The 18,858-nt window shown below is 41.7% G+C and overlaps 2 long non-coding RNA genes across 4 annotated transcripts; one reads left to right on the top strand and one right to left on the bottom strand.

Moving 5' to 3' along the window:
- Positions 1-232: 232 nt before the first annotated feature.
- On the bottom strand, positions 233-2,508 carry LOC117821915. Its single transcript, XR_004633085.1, has 3 exons — positions 2,377-2,508; positions 1,072-1,165; positions 233-692 (listed from the first exon to the last, which is right to left on the bottom strand). It is a non-coding gene; the product is annotated as an uncharacterized LOC117821915 (long non-coding RNA).
- On the top strand, positions 2,363-17,980 carry LOC117821916. Of its 3 annotated transcripts, none has more exons than XR_004633086.1 (3): positions 2,363-2,503; positions 14,792-14,910; positions 15,011-17,980. It is a non-coding gene; the product is annotated as an uncharacterized LOC117821916 (long non-coding RNA). The 3 variants fall into 3 exon arrangements; XR_004633087.1 differs by lacking the exon at positions 2,363-2,503 and adding an exon at positions 7,394-7,540; XR_004633088.1 differs by lacking the exon at positions 2,363-2,503 and adding an exon at positions 12,632-13,140.
- Positions 17,981-18,858: the final 878 nt, after the last annotated feature.

The following is an 18,858-nucleotide window of genomic DNA, read 5'->3' as shown; positions in this document are numbered from 1 at the left end:
GGTCTCAGACCCCCCTTCCCCCCCGTAATTCGCACAGTGCACAGCATCATGCAGGGAGTTCATTTTTGTGTTTGTTGTGTATCAATAATTATGTGTTTTCCTTTTAAATGATTACATTTCCAACACAAATGCTCAAATAAATACTCTCCAGAATGCAGGGAATCAAGTGTTTGATGCTTCAATTCCCTCTTGTTACCAATATGTTGAAACAAATTCTAAACTGTGAGTGCCAGAGGTTTGGGAAGTCAATTTTATTTTCTTTCACTCATGCCTCCCACACAGCAAAATATCAACAGCTACTGAAAGACAAAACATACATGTAAAACATGCACTCACAACGTTTATTGACATTTCACGTTGCATACTTCACCAGCAGCAGGGTTTTCCTTCAATCAATATCAACAAGAAGTCTTGCTTACAGCTGGGAATAGCTTTTACAGTTAAATAACAAACATTTAAGTTGAACATGAATAGCTTACCAAATCTGGTTGCTTCACACATTGTCTAGCAGCTTCACATGGATGTTAAAGACGGTATGGAATCACAAAGCTTTAGGTTGTTACTCTGATGATAAGGCACTTGTTTATGACATAATCTCTTGACAATGGTGGCGCTCTTTCATCAGTCTCTACTACGGCTTCTGGGGTTCAGCTTCAGCTGCTCTGGATGGAAGTCCCGCTCCAGTCCTGATCCTGCAAGGAGAACAAAAACAAGCCAGTTTCAATATTAAATTTGTCGCTCTCTGTATTCCATCCCCTCCACTTTATTATGCCATTACACCATTTTAAAACTGGAACTGTGACATTAATCATGAACCTGTGCAATCTAAAACACACTGTATGCAAATGTAAATGGTGTCATACATTTTGGACAGTCAACAGACCACAACTATTTACACACAGTGACAATCTATGTGTGACTTACAAAACATGCAGGAACCACTCACATCATTTCTTTCAAATGTCATCTGCCAAAGTAAGCCAAATGTATCAGCAGTGACTTTACATGTAGTGCAAGCTTTTACTGAAGGAGTCTGTTTGAATGCATGCATGCAGTCCCTCAGAACTGTACCGTCTGCTCCATCTCCTGGGTGGCGTTACGCAGCAGAGAAGTCAGCAGACTCAGGTAGTGTTGATTCTCATCCAGTAACTGATGGACAGTTTCACTGAAACAAGACAAAAAACTCTGAATTCACTGCATGAATGTTTGACATATGACTTTGAATTATGCATACCATACAGTGATGCAAAATCTTTCAGAGCTTTTTATTTCAGTTCAACAGTTTGGAAGGAAATGAGGATTTCTGCTTCTGCAACCTCCTCCACTTTGAGGTGCATGGGGCGCCCTCTTGTGGAAAGTTTGTGATTTGCAGCAGCTTGCTTGCTTTTAGGAGCCCATGTACTGAGGAACCAGCTGGAGTGTCAACAGGAAAGCTAGGCTATACGCTACTGTACATGAGGCCATTTGAACCACATCATTTATCTCATTAAATATGTCCGACCTGGGGCGCTGGTGGCTTAGCGGTCTAACCGCCCCACATACAGAGGCTATAGTCTCTGTCTGTCTGTCTGTCTGTCTGTCTGTCTGTCTGTCTGTCTGTCTGTCTGTCTGTCTGTCTGTCTCTCTCTCTCTCTCTCTCTCTCTCTCCCAGTGTGATCATTGGTAGATATTAATAATAAATAATATTGTAGTATATATTAAGATACATTAAGATCCTATATATTATGTTGGTGTACCTCAAGCCATCAAAATGGGTTGAAATAATACTTTGGATTTGAGCAGAACTACACATGAGGCTGGAGCCTATCTGGCTCAGCTATTTGGAAATAAAAGAACTGGACGGTACCGCAATGACTTGAAGGACCGGCCGGTCCAAGTTCCAGTAAGTGCACGCGAGTGGCTGTCAATGTGGCATTCAAGTGAACGACGCTTCACAGTCGATTCACCGTCACAGCCACCCCACAAGTATGCCCTTCCCGGTCCCAAAGATATCATGGACGTATCTTCCATTTGAACCACCTCCTGCAACTACTCATTTCTATCGCGGTGTTGAATTTTAAAATTTAAATGTTTTATTTCTGTTATATTTGTGTTATGGACTCCTTAGACGTACTATAATTTATCCACAAACATAAAGTAGGAGATACATCGGGAAAATAAGGAGAAATGAGTCGCATGAACACCTGATGCTAGTATTTCCCATGATGCTGAGCGGCCAAAATGTAAATGATCCATGTTGGGTTAGAAGAAAGATGGGAAAAACGTGACATTACAAGTGATGGAAGAAGTGAGCTACTTCCACATGAACTTACACGATTAAAAACCTGTCGACTTGTCTCTGTTTGATCGGTTAGAGCAACCGTAAACAACGCATACCTTGAGCATTTCTCTTGTGTGTCATGTTTCTACTCCGACTGCTGCTAACCACTTCCTGACTCCCATCGGCATTTCGCGTTACTGCTAGGCAACGGAAGTGACGCAAACAAGCGGTCACACAAGTCAAGTGAGTGTATTTGAAGCAGGTCCAACATCATGAGAATTAGTACGGCACGGTCAGCATTGAAAATAATGTGAGACAGAGCTCTCTAACTGTAGCTTGCTCTAGCCTCCATGCATCTTACAGGGATAATATGTGCTACAGTAAGACTGTAATGTCACTGTTACGTTATGTTTGAGAGTTGTACTTGACTATTAAAGTACTGGACACGGACGGCAGGATTACAACGAGATGGCTTTATTCCTTAACTCCTTAGTCACCGGAAGTTACAGTGTATATCCACTAGGTGGCAGTATATGCAAACTGTGCAGTTACAAAGCACTAACACCACATCCTCCCTTCTGAGACCATTTACTATTTCCCCCCCAAAGAATGCCATAGCACAGTAACTTAATAGGTTTGCTTGTTTTTAACTTTTCAACCTACATTTATGAAAATAACTGTTTACAAACACATAACATCAATTCAACTTGTGAAGGTTTATAAAAATAACAATTAACAAACATCAATTCAAGCTGTGAAGGTTTATAAAAATAACAATTTACATCTGTTCATGATGTGAAGGTTTAACTATTTACAAACAACATCTGTTCATGATGTGAAGGTTTAACTATTTACAAACAACATCTGTTCATGTTGTGAAGGTTTAACTATTTACAAACAACATCTGTTCATGTTATAAAGGTTTAACTATATACAAACAACATCTGTTCATGATGTGAAGGTTTAACTATTTACAAACAACATCTGTTCATGATGTGAAGGTTTAACTATTTACAAACAACATCTGTTCATGTTGTGAAGGTTTAACTATTGACAAACAACATCTGTTCATGATGTGAAGGTTTAACTATTTACAAACAACATCTGTTCATGATGTGAAGGTTTAACTATTTACAAACAACATCTGTTCATGTTGTAAAGGTTTAACTATATACAAACAACATCTGTTCATGATGTGAAGGTTTAACTATTTACAAACAACATCTGTTCATGATGTGAAGGTTTAACTATTTACAAACAACATCTGTTCATGTTGTAAAGGTTTAACTATATACAAACAACATCTGTTCATGATGTGAAGGTTTAACTATTTACAAACAACATCTGTTCATGATGTGAAGGTTTAACTATTTACAAACAACATCTGTTCATGATGTGAAGGTTTAACTATTTACAAACAACATCTGTTCATGTTGTGAAGGTTTAACTATTTACAAACATCTGTTCATGATGTGAAGGACTTCAGAAGAGCCTCCTCCACACCAAAATACCTGAGTCTCCTGAGCAGAAAGAGTCTGCTTTGTCCCTTCTTGTCAGACTCTATAACCAATAGTATATGTATATATATATATGTGTGTGAATTTAAGATATGCTTATTTTTGACCTCTTTAATTTAAATTTTTAATTGCTAATAACATTTTAATAAGTGTTACTTTATAGGCTCTTGTTTGCTTTATATATTTCTTTTGCACTGTCTACTCTGTTACTGTGACACTTGAATTTCCCCGTTGTGCGACGAGTAAAGGAATCTCTTATCTTATCTTAGTTCACCACCAGCTCCTTAGTCTTACTGATGTTGAGCTTCAGGTGATTGCTGTCGCACCCCGTGATGAAGCTCTCTATCAGTCCTCTGTACTCCTCCTCGTCATCTTCGCTGATGCGTCCAACGATGGAGGAGTCGTCGGAAAAACTTCCGGAGGTGGCAGGAACCAGAGTCCAAGCGGAAGTCGGAGGTGTAGAGGGTGAAGAGGAATGTCCATAGAAGCTGCTGGTGGGCTGAGGGGGGGAAAGGTAGCCAAGCTGCTGATTGGACAAAGAGCAGAGTCTCCAGCAGAGGTGTGAATCCCCCATTCACACCTCTGCTGGAGACTCTGTTGAGGTGGTTGACGACCCAGGATCACTATCTGAGCTCACCGTGGTGGGGGATGTGTCGAACCTGTTGAAGAACAGGTTCAGCACAGAAGCAAATTCTGGGTCTCCTTCAGCTCTCAGAGCAGGCTTGTTGCATCCTGTCATCTGTTTCATCCCATTCCACACCTCTTTCGTACTGTCCTGTCCCAACTTGGCCTCTATCCGCTCCTTGTAGCTGTTTTTAACTTCACTGAGTTCCCTCTTCAGCTCCTTCTGAACAGCTCTGAGCTTCTCCTGATCTTTGGACATGAAGGCCCTCTTCTTCCTGTTGAGGAGGGCTTTGATTTCCTTATTAATCCAGGGTTTATTGTTAGAGAAGCAGCGGATCTTTTTTGTTGGGATGATGGTATCCTCACAGAAGCGGATGTAGTCTGTAATGCAACGAGAGAGACCTTCAATGTCACCGTGGTCCTCTTTAAAAAGCTCCCAGTCTGTGACATTGAAGCACTCCTGGAGGGCTCCTTCTGCATCCTTAGACCAAACCTTTACCATCCTGGTGCAGGTCTCCTGCAGGTTCACGAGTGGCCTGTACGTGGTTTCCAGGTGGATCGGGTTGTGGTCTGGTTCTCCAAGAGGGGGGGGAGGAGAACAGCTGTAAGCCCCCCTCACGTTGGCACACAGAAGGTCCAGAGTTTTGGGGTGCTGCGTCTGCAGGCACGCGATCACAGACTAGAGGACGTCACTCGCTGAAGCCGCTGCAGCTGATGGAGGAATGTAGACAGTCACAGCGATGGTGTGTGAAAACTCCCGCTGCAGATAGTACGGCCGTAATCCCACCGCCAAAAGTTCCACATCAGGGGTGCAGACAGAGTGCTTCACTGTAATATGCCTGGGATTACACCATTTAGAGTTCACAAAGACAGCAAGACCTCCTCCTCTCTTCTTACCGCTCTGCTTTCCCCTGTCTGCGCGTATCAGCGTGAAGCCAGCCAGTTCAAGCACAGTGTCCGGTATATTCCCGTGCAGCCATGTCTCCGTGAAGCAGAGCAAACTGCACTCCCTGTAGATGCTCTGGCTGTTTACTAAAGCCATCGGTTCATCCGTCTGGTTGGCGAGTGACCTCACGTTCCCCATGATGATGGATGGAAGAAAAGGCTTGAATTTTCTGTCCCTCTCGATCCTCTTTCTGACTTTCCTGCCGGCCTTCTTCCCGCGTTGGCCGCCTCTCCGTATCTCCTCAGGGATGCACGTTGAGGGAACTCCTGCTGCACGCCTGTAGCGCAGTAGTTCCTCACGGGAGTAAGTCATTCTCCAGACAATGAAGTCAGAATACCACTTAACTCCTTCAAAAATAATCAACAACTAAAACACTGCGGTGGTACAATAAGTCACAAACAAGATGCATCCTTTTTTATAAGGAAAAAATAGCAAAAAATAAAGTTAAATAGTGTAAAAGGTAAAGAGGGTTCGAAGCTGCTGCAACCAGAAACGGCAGCTGTAGGACTCACTTCTCCAGTCAAGGTTGCGTGGCTTTGGAAGGGGGGGGTCTCTGAACAGTCAATCACACAGGTGGCTTTTGGATAGTGTTCCTTGAAACACTGAAGCATTGTTGCCTGAATGGTCTCCATGGGAAGCCAGGGTATGTAATATCTCATGTTCTCCTCCGTGAGATCAAGCCAGCACGTAATCACCTTGCTTACTATGGTCTGAGAGACACCAAACCTCTCAGCAAGGTCACCCTGCAATAAATTGACACGCAGCTTCATCAGGGTCATAAGAAGCTGATCCCTGGGGTGTAACTGGAAGCTGTTATTGTACTCTTTTGTGAGGTGTTCAGCAACACAGTTGAAAGCCTCCATAAAGAGACAACCCTGTGTGGAGCAAACAAAGGTTGTCCTTCCTCAGTAAGGTGGAGTACAAGATTCAAGATTCAAGATTCAAAGGTTTTTATTGTCAATTTTCACTGAATATACAAGACATTCAGGAAAAACGAGATGCTGTTTCTCTCTCTTCCAGCTCTTGAAATATCTAAAATTTAAATATAAAAATACAATAAAATATAATAAATACAGTTCTATCTATAAAAACAGCCTATGTGCACAGTGCAGGTATTGCAGTGACAGTTTAAAAATGTACAATGAAAATGAGAATAGATAATAGTGCAAATGATATTAAGGTGCAGACAGTATTGAGAATAAGTAAATGATAGAGTAACCGGTTAATGTGCAAAAAGCAGCTGAGGTAGAGTCCTTGTATGTAGTGTGTGTGCGTGTGTGCGTGTGTACCTTTTCCCTGAAGGCAGGAGACTGAAGAGGGAGTGGTAGGGGTGGGAGGTGTCACCAGCGATGCTGACGGCTCTGCTGGTGAGGCGGGTGTGGAAAATGTCTGTGAGGGGGGGCAGAGGAACACCGATGATCTTGCTGGCTGTGTTCACTATGCGCTGCAGAGTCTTTTGGCAGGAGGCAGTACAGCCGTCAAACCACACAGCGACGCAGCCAGTGAGGACGCTCTCGATGGTGCCTCTGTAAAAGGAGAACATGATGGGGGGTGGGACTTGTGCTTTTTTCAGTTTACAGAGGAAGTAGAGCCGTTTTTGAGCCTTCTTGGCCAGCGATGCGGTGTTGTTTGTCCAGGAGAGGTCATCAGAGATGTGCAGTCCCAGGAACTTGGTACTGCTCACCCTCTCCACAGCAGCGCCGTTGATGGTCAGTGGGAGGTGCTGCTGTCGGCCTCTCCTGAAGTCCACGACGATCTCTTTGATCTCTACAACGCAGCTGGCTCAGCGCACCGTGTTCCGATATCGTATGTCAGTGGCTTCAGGTGGAGCGATGCTTTTAAACCATAGCTGTGGTCAGAGACGTGCAGATCCTCCCACTGAGTTTCCACATCGCAGCGTGTGGGCATGGCAATCTGGTCCTCCTTGCAGTTGTCCACTGCTTCGCTGACTCTCACTGATGCATCTGTTGAAAAAAAAACAACACATTTTCACATTAGCACTTCAATTTCAACCAGGCGCTCACACAAGTCAAGTGAGTGTATTTGAAGGTCCAACATCATGAGCATTAGTACGGCACGGTCAGCATTCAAAATCATGTGAGACAGAGCTCTCTAAATGTAGCTTGCTCTAGCCTACAAGCATCTTACAGGGATAATATGTGCTACAGTAAGACTGTAATGTAAATAACCAACGTAAGTTTGATACTTATATGGTCGCAATGGTAATCCTCCATATTAATTGCAGTCAATTAAATGTTCATTATGTTCACAACGTTAGAGGTAAACAAACACGGATTACACGAGTGTAACTTTAGGCTAACAAGTCAACAATAACAAGCTAGCTTACCCATATCTGAGAACCTCTACAGAGCAGGGGCTTCTTTACTGGAGCATCATAGCCGAGCCATTTCTCGGGGTAAGGGTACTCATCTGTCGGCTTCCCGTCCACGAAATCAAACGAGCACACATACGGGCGCTTAGGTGGGCACTTGAGGTTCGGCGCCTTCAGCCACAGCCTAAACTGCTCCTCGTCTTTAGGGGCTGGGTGCAGGTTGAGTGAAGGAGTGAGGAGAGAAGGACAGGTAAGACGGAGCCAGCGAGCTAGAAAGAGGAGGATTGCGTCTGGCGGTGTTGCGGACCAGTTTCGAATTAGCTGCGGATTTAGCCGAATGGTTAAGTTGCACGCCTGTAAATCAACAGACCCGGGTTCGAGTCCAGCCTGAGACTTTCTTACCGCATTTTTTCCCCCACTCTCTCCCAGTTTCTACCATAGACTGTATAAAATATGGACGTAGTATCCGTGATGTCACCCATCTGTTCCTGAGAGCTGTTTTGAAGCAAATCGACGGCAGCAGCCATATTGGTAATGCGGAACTCAACCAGGCAGAGTGTCACGTAGTGTGAGCCCCTTAGCCAATGGCTGTGTGTTCCAGACCGGGAGTCACGTCAGTCATGTCCTTATTTGGGCAAAACTCGTAATCTTAATATCTTCTGAACCGTCACGTTAGAAAAAAATTCACCCCCCGTACAGTGTGTGCCATTAGAGAGATTAGCTTCATATGGCCAAGCCGTTTTTTGAACCAGGCTGTAAACATGTTTATTAATGCTGCAAAGATCGTCTTTTTCCCATTCATATCTACGTAGATTCCGGTGTTTCTGAACAACATCTGTTCATGTTGTGAAGGTTTAACTATTTACAAACAACATCTGTTCATGTTGTGAAGGTTTAACTATTTAAAAACAACATCTGTTCATGTTTCAAAGGTTTAACTATTTACAAACAACATCTGTTCATGATGTGAAGGACTTCAGAAGAGCCCCCTCCACACCAAAATACCTGAGTCTCCTGAGCAGAAAGAGTCTGCTTTGTCCCTTCTTGTCAGACTCCATAACCAATAGTATATATATATATATATATATATATATATACATTTGTGTGTGTGTGTGTGTGTGTTTGTGAAATTTTTCTACCCATGTTATTATTTTGGTCATGCTCCACACAGTTTTTGGTACATACCCAAGTGATAAATATAAACAGTAACAGAGATCTGTCTCTGTGTTTACCTGTTTAACACACACCGGCAGAAGAAGAGAATCTGCTCTCTGTTTATTATGTCCTGATGCATTAGAGATCGATTTACTTTTAAAATGCCTCATTATTAAATTATTTATTACTTTAAGGGAAAATAGAAACCATGCACCTCTTTTCAAACCCTGTGCTCATTAATGATCAGCCTTATATGAAACTTTATTAACTTGACAGGAAATATAAAAGTGTTTTTACTAACAGACAAACTTTACTGTCAGACTTCTCTTCATGATGAAAACCAGAACAAACAGGGAAACAACTGATCAGAATATATATTCTATCTATGATATGAGACTATATTACTCTATTTAATTAGATATTGAATCTGAAAAAAAAACCCAATCAGATATAACATAATCCACCCTCTGTTGTTTTGAATTTAAGATTTATGATTTTGCTTTATGTTCAGTATTTTGTGTTTAAAATCTCATATCAAACACCTTTCAATCTCAGCTCATCACACACAGACTGTTAAGAAACGGACGTATGTTAATGATCTGTGGTGGGGTTTTTATTTCTAACACGATGGTTCAGACGATATTAAGATACAAGGACATGACTGACTTCACCCCCGGTCGGGAACACATGACTGTTGGCTAAGAGGCTCAAACTCCACCTGCTTGATTTCCAATATGACTGCCGCCGTCGACGAAACCAAGGATAGATAGCAGACAATACGAATACTACGATTCACGTTACAGTGTTATTCACAAACATGCAGTGGACATGTACTTATGGAGATATATCACAGTGAGAATCCCGAGTATTGACCATTCAAATAAACCCACTTGCCTAATATCATCCACACTTGTACTCGAACCGGCGACCCTCCAGTTCCCAAGCTGAGGCCCTAACGACTGAGCTACTGCCGGTACTCAATCTGTGAGGAATGAACTAGTACTAGTACTAGTACTAGAATGAGTAGTCTACTGCCTACTGTGCTACTGCCGGTAGCACCATTTACCCTAACTTTGTCCACCGATAATCAATCTAAACCTTTTCATTGTGGTTTATTTGACTTGACAAGGCTAATTGGGGAGATTTGCGGGAATTTTCAGCGACCGGCACAGCCCAGAAGGCAGAAATGCGACGGTAAATGTATAAACCGTGACTAACACTTCAAATTGATCTAAACACGACACGTTGTGTAAAAGTGTTCTGGTTGTAGTTTTTTTTCCCAATATCACAAATAGTTTCTGTCATCATCGATCAGCATCACACACTGTTATACTGGCAATTGGAAAACTGTCAGAAGGTGTTTCTCTAGCTTGAGTCAGGCGGAACATGTACATGACGAAAACAATGTAAACAAATGAAAAACCTGTAAAGTCAGCATGTCCAAGCAATAAACTAATACATAGATCACAACAAATCTGAAAACCCTTTTAATGATCTACCGTGAAAGATGCCTTGACGGAGTTTACCGTTGTTGTCTGCACACGCGTATATGTCTTGTCATCTGATTGGTCGAGGTGGCAGGAGGTGGAGGAATTTTAGAATTGTTAAAAAATGGAGAAGGGGGATTTGATTGACAGGATATGGACAAAATTGTTGTGAGGCAGAGGAACTTTTACTAACACCTGTAGCTTGCTTGCTTTTTTTTTTTTTTTAACCAGCGTGTACAGTTTTTTTTTTTTTTTTTTTTTTTTTTTTTTTTTTTTTTTTTTTTAACTAGCCTGTACAGCCAGTTTTTTTTTTTTTTTTTTATTACCACAGATGCCAGTGAAATACACAGACCCGCCGCTGGTTGTGCCCTCTGCCTCACAATCAATAATCCGATATGGCCACCTTAAATATAAATCATCGCCTGCCGCTTCCCGTTTCTATCACGGTGTTGAATATTAAAAAGTTTGGTTATGGACTCAATACACTTATTATGATTCCTCCACAAACACAAAGTACGAGATACATCGAAAAAAAAAACGAGAAATGAGTCAAAACCGGTCAAAACCAAGAAATGCTTCGTGTTTCTATGGCGCGCCGGGAGATGACGTCACATAGTCTACTGTGACTGCAGATTTTCGCACCTTCTGATTGGTCAATCTGACTGGATTGAAATTTGGATTAGCAAAATTCACGACTGTCTGATTGAATCGTTTCTCAGTTTCTATATCTTTTCTCAGACTACAAACTATTTACAGTTGTAATAGTTTTATATTACATGAGCACTTTTCACCGGAAGAGCACGTTTGTTTTCTTCTGATCGCCTGTTAGAGCGTTTGGGATTTTGTCAATGCTAATCGTTTTACTATTGCACAGTTGTTTAAGTGTTGGGTGAGTGCGTGCATAAAGCAATCCACATTCAAAGTTAGTTTACCGCCTATGTTTGCAGGAATGTAGTGCAATCATGGCACAACAGCGCCATCTGTTGGCAATACAGCGTAACATCAGAAGGCAGTTAAACTGTGATTGTGTGTGCATGCAGTCAGTTGGACAATAAACGTCGTTACCGAAGCACGTTGTTGTTGTGAGCCACGTGCATAACATGAAACACACAAACATTACATTGGCGACGAGGATTAAAAATCCAATCCAAGAGGGTCGACAGGAGCGCTGCTGTTTTTCCAAGGAGAAATGAAGTGGACAGACGAACGGCAACGACACAGATAAGCTAAGCTAAACAAAGAAGCTAACAGACACGTGGAGATCTACACATGGAGCAGGTATGGCAGGACACACCGATGCCCTTCCACCTTTTGACACAGAAACTGAACCTGGCTCTGTCGGACCTCGCTGGGCTAAATATGTGCAAAGGTTTGAGAATTACACCACTGCAATGAACAGAACTGGAGATGCTCCAAGCACTGCTATTACACATAGCAGGAGAACGAGTGCATGACATCTACGGTACTTTAGCAGCAGCGGATGATAAGTATGCTGACGCAACGCAGAAGTTGGCCGCTTATCTCTCTCCCAAGAAAAATGTTCAATATCAAGTGTGCATTTTCAGAAAAACATTTCAAGAAGAAGAAATAAAAACGCAAATCATTCAAAGCTGTACATCATCAAGACTGCGCAGGAAAGCACTGAGAGAGCCTGATTCAAGTCTGCATCAGCTCCTTGACCATGGACGAACATTAGAACTATCCGAAATGCAGCAAACTGGCACAACAGTAACTATCAACGCAGTGGGTCGAAGGAATGCAAGGAAGTAACCAGATAACAGCAACAGGTCGGAGAAACAACGTCCGAATAATCGCTGCAGGAACTGAGGAGGTAATTATCCCCATGATAATGAATGCCCTGCCAAATGTAAACAATGCAGAGCCTGTGGCAGTAGAATCATTTTGCAGAGCAGTGCCGTTCAAAACCCAAAGACTCATATATGAGGAGACCACAAAGCAGAGTGAACTGGCAACCAAAGAAAGTTCATAATATAACTGAGACTGCTCCAGATGAGGAAAAAAAAGTGCACAACGCTTATGTTTTTGCAGTAGATACTAAAGAAACCTCAGAACTGCCACAGACCCACATAAAGCATAATGACAACAGAATGCTTGTCTTGATAGATTCAGGGGCCACAGCCAACTGTATTTGTGAAGTACATTTTCAAAAACTGAAGCCCCGCCCACAACTCAGTCCCACTAAAACTAAGATCTTTAAATCCAAGATTGCATTGCCTGTTAGTGGTGCTTTCAAGTGCAGCATGGAAAAGGGACAGAAAACATCAACATGCACATTCTTTGTGGTTGAAGGCGATGGATTTAACATTCTCAGCTATGTGACTTCAAAAGCTCTGGGACTCATTAAAATAGTAACCACAGTATGAACCATGCCACAGTGTTGCACAGTTGCAGATGAGCTGGTTGCAAGTCATCCAAAGCTGTTCGAAGGAATTGGCAAATTAAAAGACTTTCAGGTGAAGCTTCACATAAACCCTGACGTCAGACCTACATGCCAACCACATCGCAGTGTGCCATTCCACATCCGCCAGAAGGTTGAGGATGAGCTTCGGAAGCTAGAAGCAGAGGAAATCATCAAGGAGGTTGCTGGCCCGACTCCTTGGGTCTTGCCTATCGTCGCACCTCCAAAGCCAGAAGACAAAACAAAGACAGACTTTGTGTTGACATGAGGCAAGCTAACACAGCCATCACGTCACTCCAACCATAGATGACGTGATACATGAGTTAAATGGAGCGACTGTGTGTTCCAAACTGGATCTGAGAGCTGGATACCATCAGCTGGTGCTTCATCCGGACAGCAGGTACATAACCATTACCAGTACGACAGATGCCAGTGAAATACGCAGTCCCCCAGGTTGTGCCCTCTGCCTCACAACCAATAATACAATATGGCCACCTTAATTATAAATCATCGCCTGCAGCTTCCCATTTCTATCACGGTGTTGAAAATAAAAAAGTTTTTGGTTATGGACTCAATACACTTATTATGATTCCTCCGCACATATCTGCTCATGCAGCGGAAGAACACTGGTCTGCGAGGTGCGTCCGAAAATAGTGCCAAAACAAACAGCAAACTGAATAGTTCCAATTTTTTCTACTAGTGCATGCATTTGCACCGTGATGAGTTCCTGAGCCATATTTTCTCAACTTTGGCAAAATTACGAGAAATAGGAGGCTCCGTCGGCAAAGAAAATAGCCTAGCTTTCCTGCCGGTCCTCTGGGAATTTTCTTATTAAGGGGGAAGAGCTCACCAGCACGCATTGTGGCTAGCAGGAGCAATAGTGTACTGTAACTCATACGACCCCACTTCAATAAAACTGAAATTTCCCTTTAAGGTGGCAGGCAGAGACTTGAGAAGAAGGCAGTGAAGGCAACAGTCTTTAACATTTTGATGGTGGAGGCAGAGGCTGATGGATTAATGCAAAGGCTGGAGATGGAGGTTGACCAAGCGGCAAACTCCGGTCTCAAACGATGAAGCCAATGCGGAAGTGATATAAACTGCAATACATCGAAAATCCGCTTGAGGCTGGCTGCAGAAACACCGGAAACCACATAGATATTAATGGGAAAAAGACGATCTTTGCAGCATTAATAAACATGTTTGCAGCCTGGTTCAAAAAACGTCTTGGCCCTACAACGCTAATCTCTCTATCAGCACACACTGTACGGAGGGTGAATTTTTTTCTAACATGACGGTTAAGAAGATATTAAGATTATGAGTTTTGCCCAAATAAGGACATGACTGACGTGACTCCCGGTCGGGAACACACAGCCATTGGCTAAGAGACTCACACTACTCTGCCTAGTTGAGTTCCGCATTACCAATATGGCTGCTGCCGCCGATTTGCTTCAAAACAGCTCTCAGGAACAGATGGGTGACGTCACGGATACTACGTCCATATTTTTTACAGTCTATGAGGTTGACATATTTATTTTCCATGTGCAGCAGTTTGGTGGTAAAAAGCTGCTGGCACATGTTTGAGGTCGCAGATGTTCTTTTTAAGAATGGAGGCAGGATGGAGGTGTAGCTTGGTGGCTGTCTAGTTTCCAGATGTTACATGAGGAGGCAGGGACATTTTTAGAGGCTTAGGATTGTCTTTGTACCTTGGATTTTTGGGGGTTTTCGGAAGTTATTTTTGGTCTGGCTGTAAGAGATTTTCTGAGAGGTTTTCTGCGAAACTACAACACTTATCTTGACTCATACTATAACACTTATCTTAACGTATACTCAAAACTACAATATTTACATGTCCTATACTTAAAACTACAATATTTACAGGTGAAACAGTTAAACTCAACAGCTAAAGTAAAGACTGTAAGTCTTAACTTGCTTTCTAGGCTGAGTCTCGGGCTATGGTTCACCGGAGATCTCCACATCATAAAGAGGAGGATTATCTCCAACCTCGTATGAGACATTCACATTACCAAGTCCATTTTCCTCTACCGTTTCAGTGAATGAAGGACGATTCAGGCACTCCCACAGCTTCTGCTTTATGCGTCGTCCTAGATCCAGACTGTGTGGACGAAGACAACCATCCTTGTACCTGCAGAAGGGACCGAAAGAAAGCTTGGTAATACAAAAGTTATAAAAACAAAATGAATTTTGGATGTAGATAGAAGTAGATTCCAGATATTTGACAAAAACATACCTGAGCATGTCATCTACCACAGATAAATCTGCTGGTACTCTGGCACTGTATAACCATGGATCATCAGTGGACTGTCGTCTGGAGGAGCTGTGGAGGGCTGGGTGCTGGGGACCACAGACCGAAGCCCGCTCAGCAGGTGGAATCGTGGACTGAGGCCTCTGGACCGGAGGAGAAACAACAGCATCATGGGTGGAGTGCTGAGGAGCAGGATCCCGAGTCAGCTCTGCAAGATGCTCTGAAGAAGAGGGGCGTGCCACGGAGGCCTGCTCCCTCTTCTTTCTGGATGCAGGAGATGAGTGACGGGGATTTGAATCCTGGAGAGAGTTATAACAAATGAGAGGATGTTAGTCTCCAGTAAAGTTCTCAGCAACAGATCTCAACAATTAAAAAAAAACAACTGGATAAACAAGTGGAAATGATGAAGCTTCAAGTAGACAATCACATCGGGATTCTCTGTCAAGGTACACAAATCTGTATTTTTTCTCAAAGTAAGAACATCTAATGTCTTACCTGGTTGCTCCTGCAGCATGAGCAGGGAGGGAAAGCTTGGGGCTTTCTCTCTGCACGGTGTGCAGAGGCTCTCCTGGTCTGTTTGGGATCCTGAAGCTGGCGAGGAACATCACACTTCAACAGAAAACACGTGTTAGAACAAAGCTTTGATACAGTAAAACAAAAACTACATTTAATGATCTCAAGTAACCTGCACAAGTTTGAGCATCTATAAGATGAGTGTTTTATCACGCGTTGATGGCCTGTTAGTCCTTTAAACCCATCCATGGAGTAGTTCACCAGAAACAAAATGAGCTGCTGGATCACTCCAGTATGTTCAGATTTCATGTGTGGAGATACTAACATGCTACAGATTCAATATGGTGGCTCTATAAATGTTTGAATTAACAAACATTCAGATGTTAGACATATAAGGGAACAAAATAAAAGTTTTCATCTTGTTTGGGTCGACAAAAGCTATTGCAATATTTTTAACATTACATTTTGTAAAAGAGGTTCTATTAAAGTCGGGGCCTGGGGTCAGTTTGGTTAGCAAATAAGTTCAAGTTTTACCCCTAGTCACACTGACATTTCTGATATAATGCTTCATAGCTCAGCTCTGAGTTAAATTGTTGAAAATATATTTGTAGGCTATATTTATTAGATCTATAAAATAAAACATTATTGCACCGCAGGTAAAGAGTGAAATTCACCGGAAATCGTCGAGTGAAAGTAGTGAAAAACTTTTTCTTGCTGTTTGAGGTTCAGTTTGTTTGAATAATATCTCGATATAAAGAGGAACCATGGAAAAAAAAGAATGCGTCAGAACCAGGAGAACGTGGGGATGCGCACACACTTATCCATCAACATTACAAAGACCAAATAAACACAATTACTGACAGATGCATAATTTCAAAACACCTCCAAAGTGTGGTTCATCATAATTTTGTATAAAATGCAAAATCAGTTTCTAAAAGATCGAGACAGAGTCCGCGATGGGTTACATTAGTGAGCGTGACCTATGAGCGCAGATCATTAAAAATTTCCAAACTGAGGTTCCCTTTTTTCACTCAGTCAGGACTGTTGATATATACTTCTAAATGTATGTAATATTTATATCAATAAATAGCTGCATGATCAATATATAGGTGTGTATATCGAGGGAGGGGCTGTGTGTAATTTAAAGCTTGATCCATAGACGTGCGTAATTTACGCATTTGGCACAGCCGCGTGATCTTGATTCGTCAATAAATTTACTGACACGACTACAGGATCTATTCATACGGTCACATAACTCAAACTTTAGCGTAAAAAAATAAGATGGAACTTTGTTTCCGACTTCATGATATATCCATCTCCATCCGAGCTGACGATACATCTTTATTCAACAGAATCTGATGCAGGATTGAAATATTTGTTTTAATCCTGCCAAATGTTAACTTTATAAATTAATAGTAATGGTAATTATAATAGTAAATTAAATGCAGCCAAGAAAACTGAAGTCACGAGGTAGCCTACAATAATCCAAAGTTTGTTGCAACCTGACTCTGCTGACTGACCCTGCTCTGATAGACATCAACATCGAGTCAGTGTCCTGACTTTCATCGTCCTCAAAAATATGTTTTAAATAAAATCAGACACCTTACATTTGTGTAGCATAAAGTCACAAAAAATGCATAAGTGCTGTCCGTATTTAGGTTTTCATTAATAATGAGTTTTAGGTTTAGGAGAAAGCAGATAGTAGAAATCAACCTTACATTAAATATCCTGTATATATTTTTTTGTCATCGGAATATCCTGTTTGATTAAAACTTTCGATACAGGACAGAAACTCAGAGTCAGGTAATAGCGTAAATCCCCGTCTGTATTTTATAATTGGTGAAGGAAAATTTCAGTTAAAGGACCAAAACAAATTCAGCCATTTACTGACACATAATCAAAGACAATATCACCTTTAAGAAACATCAGAAAAATGTAAATGTAGAGCTTATTTAATTCTATCAGTTCCCAGCCTATCACTGTATATCGGTAAATTAAACTATGTACTACATTTGCAAAATAGACAGCATACTTATTTTGTTTAAAGTCTTTTTCATCCTTCAAATACAGAAATGATCAGATTTAACAAATTAATCTTGTATACAGTGTAAGTTGGCTATGTCATTACAATCTGTAAGCAGCATGATGCCCTCTATCAAACCCAAAATACACCATCACACTGCTTCTCTGGTTCTTAATGATGTGGTTATCCTATCACCACAGCCACGCCTGTTGTGTTCTTTTTTTTAATTTGCTCCTGGATTGATAGGTCAGGCGGAGAATACTGTACACTGTAAGTCTGCCCTCTGCTGGACCACAAAGCACACTACTGAATACACCTCTACCTGCCTCTGCAGCCTGTGAGCGACTGTTAAGCATTGCAGGACTTGTCTTCAGCCCACGAAGAGCACGATTGAACTCTCGCAATTTTGAAAAACAACTTCTGCTGAAGATGAACCGCAAATTTGTGGACTTTAAATAAGGAAGGGAGGGAGCAAGAGAAGAAGGAGGGAGGGAGAGAGAGGGAGGGACAGGGAGCAAGAGGTGAAGGAGGGAGGGAGGGAGCAAGAGGAGAAAGGAGTTGAGGGAGCGAGAATTACACTTAGTTAAGCTTGTGAGAGAAACAACTATTTCTAGCTGTTTTGTTTCTTTGTACTTTTACTTTTGATACTTAAGTACATTTACAGGGTTCCCACGCGTCCTGGAAAAACTGGAAAACCTGGAAAACAGTTGACCAGTTTTCCAGTACTTGAAAACACCTGGAAAATGGGAGAAAAAGTAAAATGTCCTGGAAAATCACAGATTGTCCTGGAAAATTATTCCAACATGACTATGTGGGATCTAACAAGGTTAAAAAAACACATCCCCATTCAACATTTGTGGCCATTTTTGCCATTCAGTTCTATTTAGGTCAATTTAAGCACTGATCCTCTGATTATTATTAGTATTTATTTATTTCAGTAAGGCAGCTTCCAGAGTCCTTTGCTGGCTCTTTTGTTTTTTTCTTAGCTCATTTTATATTATTTGAGAAAAGAGAAAGCTGAGATGAGAGTTGCCCATCATTGTTGCTTGGTTGCACTAATAAAGTGAAGTGCTGTACATCTGTGGTTGCATTATTCTATAATCAATTTGCTATCATTTTTAAGCATGTAAGAGATGATTTCATGGATAGTCATAGACTGCATGTCTTCAATGTAGACTTCCACTGAGAGGAACATATTAGACTATTTAGGAACTAAATTAGGAACTAAATTTAGACGGTCATACCAGCTTGATCATCAATGAAAATGTCCTTGAAATGTCCTGGAAAATTATCTATGGAAAAGAGTGAGAACCCTGATT

Source organism: Notolabrus celidotus, chromosome 11 (genome assembly GCF_009762535.1).
Source record: "Notolabrus celidotus isolate fNotCel1 chromosome 11, fNotCel1.pri, whole genome shotgun sequence".
In the NCBI taxonomy this organism is placed as follows: Eukaryota; Metazoa; Chordata; class Actinopteri; order Labriformes; family Labridae; genus Notolabrus; species Notolabrus celidotus.
This window is presented reverse-complemented; position numbering and strand designations above follow the sequence as displayed.